The following is a 4,808-nucleotide window of genomic DNA, read 5'->3' as shown; positions in this document are numbered from 1 at the left end:
CCCGGCAGGTCCTGATGGAGACCAGCGCTGCCCAGTCCAGGAGGCGCTGCTGCTGAGCCAGCCCTCGGTCTGAGGCGCTCCTCGCAGCCTCCCACCCATCGGCACCCAAAGCACTCAGCTCTCCTGGTCTCGGTCCCTCCCAGGGCCCACGTGGTTACAGCTGCCACGTGGTGAGCACTTAGCACAGACAGGCCTTCTGCTAAGCACACGTGTCTTCCCACTGAGAGAACCCACGAGGAAGGAGAATCTCTATTTACATATGAGTCAACTGAGACTCAACAGTGTTACGTAACTTGTCCAAAGATTTGTAGCTAATAAGTGTCAGCATGTAGATTCAGATCCACGTCTTTCTAGTGCCATTGCCAACAGTCTTTCCACTCTACTGCTTCCGGTAACTGTGACCTCCCCCTTCCACCTCACTTACACCAGAGCATTTTATTTATCTGTTATTTATTTTTAGTCCTCACCCAAGGATGTGTCTTTCATTGGCTCTAGAGAGAGATAGGAAGGGAGAAGGAGGGGGAGAGAGAGAAACATCTATTGGTTGCCTCCCTCACTCATCCCAACTGGGGATCGAACCCATGACTCTGCAGTGCACAGGATGATACTCTGACCCCTGAGCAACACCGGCCGGGGCCAGAACATTTATTTTTTATTTTGTTTCTTTATTTTTCATAGGTCACATCTTTAAAAAAAAGTCCAACACCCATATGTTACCAAAGAGTAAGCCATGAAGTTTGCCTCCACACTTGACCACCAAAATGTAGTCACTCTTCCCAGAAGCAACCAACATGGTCTGTTTCCCGTATCCCCTTCCATATACACAGTATGCAGAAGAGGTCATTGTGAATAAATGTTCTTTCTCCCACCCTTTTAAAGCAAATGACAGGATATTATTATTATACACTTTGTTCTGTGCTTGCAGTTTTTTTTATTTTTTGCTAAACAGTGTGTTCTGGGAATTATTCCATAGCCATACACTCAGTGCTCTTTATTTCTCTTGAGGACTCCAGTATCCCATGGTCTACAAGTCTCTCTAACGGTCCCCTGTGATAACGGTCCAATCTTGTGCTATGAAAAGGGTCACAGGGAGAAACTTTGTATGTCGCGTCCCTGTGCCCATGTGCAAGGACATCTGTAGGTCAAGCCCTCGCCGTGGAGTTGCTGAGTAAGAAGGCTCTGAAACGAAACATTCTCGGATGTTAGCAGAATAGAATGGTGATGGGTAGCTGGGCATCTTTCACCCTGGCTTTGTCACTTACCAGCTGTGTGACCCCCAACAAGATGTGTAAACTCACTAATCCTGGGTTTCCTGGTCTATTAAAGGATTTGCCTCCTTGCCCTGGGTGGTATGGCTCAGTATCGTCCTGTACACCTAAATGTCACAGGTTCGATTCCAGGTCAGGGCACATATCTAGGTTGTGGGTTCCACCCCCAGTTGGGGCTCATTCAGGAAGGCAATTTATCAATGTTCTCTCTCTCTCTCTCTCTCTCTCTCTCTCTCTCTCTCCTCCCCAAAATCAATTAGCATGTCCTCTGGTGAAGATATTTTTTTTAAGTATTTGCCTCCTTGTAGGGTAGTTGTGAGGGTTCAAGTAAAACAAGTCATGTATATAAAATGTCCAGGCGAAGCCCAGCTCATGAAGGTATTGATGAGATGGAGGCATGATCATTTCCCTGGTTCCCCCTCCCGCCTCGGCCGCTGACCTGCAGTCCCTATTGCCCCCGCCCCTTGCCTTCTCCATCCTCTCCTCTATTGATGTGCCAAGCTCCTAATGCCTCCTCACACCATCTGCCCGGATGTGTCCCTTGCCCACCAGAGAGGAAAGGGGGTGGGGGGGAGAGAAAGAGGAAGAGAGAGAGAGAGAGAGAGAGAGAGAGAGAGAGACATCCATGTGAGAGAGAAACATTGATCAGTTGCTCCCCTACACACCCCAACAACAGTTGGGACCTAAAACCTAAACACGTGCCCTGACCAGGAATCGAACCTACAACCTTTTGGTGCATGGGACCATGCTCCAACCACCTGAGCCACCAGCGGGCCGTCTCACTCATGTCTGCGACACCCTCCCTGCCCGCGGCAGCCCTGGCACAGCAGAAGCCAGGGAGGACCTGCTGGATTGAACCAGCCCTGGAAAGGCGTCCTCCTGGCTCCACCTCCCAGTTCTCGGTACTTCGTCAAACCCAGACGGGGTCACCTCCAGCCGCAGGCAGAGGCCGCCAGCCTCCCTCTCCACTTGCTGCTTGCGGACGCCTGGTGATCAGGAAAGCTTCCTGACTGTGGATTTAAAATCCTCAGTTCTGCACCCCCTTCTCCCCAGCCACCCACGCTCCTGAGCCTGGGAGAAAGCACTCAGCTGTTCCACCGCTGGGGAGGGGGTGGACAAGCCTCTCTGGCCCCAGGCCACCCCTCCCTCAAGTGTCCCCACCGGGACTGCACACCGCCAGGGACGTCGTCGCTACAGCCTGTTGCCCAGCGTGTGTAGGCCGGTGGGTGGAAGTCATTTCAATTTCTCTAGGAGCATAAATGCTTTTTTTCATTGCTGTCAAAGGCGGCTCCTCGGGAATGTGTCATTGATAGTGATTGGGATGAAAGAGGGACAAGGCTGCACTCTCTCCTCTGCCAGTGACTGTCCTCCCTCCCTGGCCATCCCGCCCCTAACCTGCCACTCCTCCCACCATTGTTCTCTCCCGGTGCCTGCCTTTCTCCCTGCTCTCTGTCTCTCTTTTCCTGCCCTGCAGTAGCTCTGTTCTATCTCTTCCCTCTGCCTCTCCCATCAGCCGTCTCTGGCGCTCCAGCCTCCTCTCTCATTTTTTCTTAACCTTGCTTTTCTATCCCTTGGCCCCACCTTTACCCTAAATTTCCACCATTTAGCCACTCCTATTCTCTCTTCTCCCTTCCTTTCCCATTCCAGCTCTTCTAACCACCAAATTTTAACTTTCTCTCTCTCTCTTCTCTCTCTCTCTCTCTCTCTCTCTCTCTCTCTCTCTCTCTCTCTCTCTCTCTTCTCTCTCTCCCTCCCCCCCTCCCCCTCACTCCCATTGTCCTACCCCCTCATTCTCACCCTTTTCTATTTGGGGTCTTGAACCCTCAGTGATTCTCTCTCCAACCAGGGGAGAGGCTGAGCTATCCATGTGGGGTTTCCTGCCCCCAAACCTGGGACACGGAAATGTTTATGTCCATCCTCACCTTTTCCCCAGGCCTCCCCCTTCCGCAAATTCCCAGCCTTTCTCTTCGGCTTGTGCCCATTGGTCAGGTGACCTTTCACCCACCCTACTGGCTCTGTCTGGGGCCAGCGCTCAGAGCTCAGATGAAATATCCGAGGAAGGGTTGGTTTGGGGGCGGGGAGGTGAAAGCCTCAAGCCCCTTCCTTCCTTGGAGCTGGGGTCTCCTTTATGGCCGTCAGCAGTTCTCCCTGCAGGAGGTCTGAGCTTTGCCTCTCTCCTTGGCCCTGGAAGTCAACAAAGGCTTTGGTGTGGGCAGGATGCAAGCCCTCCAATGCCTGTGCCTTTAAGAAAGCACCTGCTTCAGGCTCCATCAGCTCCTCTCTCTCTCCCCCTTCCTCCTCCCCTCCCTCCCTCGGCAACTGGGGGAGGGGAGCAGAGCGGGAGATCCCCGAGGAGCCCCCCTCGGAGGAGCTCATAAATAATGGCCGATCTGCCCGCAGGGATGGAAACTGTTCTGCTCTGGCTCCAGGCGCCTGGGAGGAGGGAGACAAGGCTGGTCTGTCTCCCCGGTGCTCTTGCCAGTGAGAGAATGCACCTCCTTTTCCTTCCGGACCCATTTCTCCCTCCCGGAATCTGGGGGGAAGGAAGTTGGGGGAGGAAGAGGAAAGAGGGCCCGTCCTACACCCACACGTGTTCGCTGAGCAGCTACTACGTGCTGCTGGCTGAGAGCAGCGACGCATACCCACCCTGCCCCCGGATTGCAGTCGCCTCACACCCACAGAGCAGGGGCCTGGTCAGAGCCTCATCCCGCACCCCAAGGGCCAGGGCTGTGGGCTCAAAAGCAGTGGTTGTGAAAGCAAATCTGGTCGCATAGGCTGTTTGCAGTGACTCTCCCAAACCTCTCTCACAGCCCCCAGTTCCTGTCTCTCCCCGCTGTGTTGGGGCTTCAGCAGTCTCCCCTCTTCCCAGGACTCCCCGCCTCTGGGAACCCCCACCCCCACCCCACCAGTCTAGCTGGCTCACAGTCCCAGCTGAGTCTGGTTCAGCTCAGCTGGTCTGACCTTCCTGACTCGGTTCTGCATCAGTGCTTCAACCTGCTCTACCTCCTGGGCCTCAGCAGGCTGGGCTGAGCCGTGGAGCAGATTCACCCCCCCCCGGCCCCCCAGCCTTGGGGCTGCACCATCTCACGCTCCTGTCACCCCATCCTCACTCAGCCAGGCCAGCGCCAAACCCACGGCCACCGACTGAGGGACACACACATGCCACATCCCTTCCGCCATCACCATCACCATTACGGGGAAGCACCACCCAACCCCCCACCTAAGGCCGCCTTCAATGCTGCGAAGGAGTCACGTAATGCCAGGCCTGGCTCCCAGCAAGGATGTGGAAGGTAGGCCGGGGGCTGGGGAGGACAGCTGTCTCGGCTCTAATCATCACTGTAATCATCACCGTGGCAGATACACCACCACCAAGGGCTTCCAGCGGGCGGGCGGTCAGCCCCAGGGCCTAGCCCGGGGCCCCCTCTGTCATCACCCCACGCTTCCCCACCAAGCTGTCCCTGTCCTGCAGGGCTGCTGCGAGGCACTGCCCTTCCCAGCAACGCTTGACTGCCCTCCTGTCTCCTGTCTGCTTCTCTTTCC

The sequence above is a fragment of the Myotis davidii genome, unplaced genomic scaffold (assembly GCF_000327345.1).
Source record: "Myotis davidii unplaced genomic scaffold, ASM32734v1 scaffold246, whole genome shotgun sequence".
In the NCBI taxonomy this organism is placed as follows: Eukaryota; Metazoa; Chordata; class Mammalia; order Chiroptera; family Vespertilionidae; genus Myotis; species Myotis davidii.
This window is presented reverse-complemented; position numbering follows the sequence as displayed.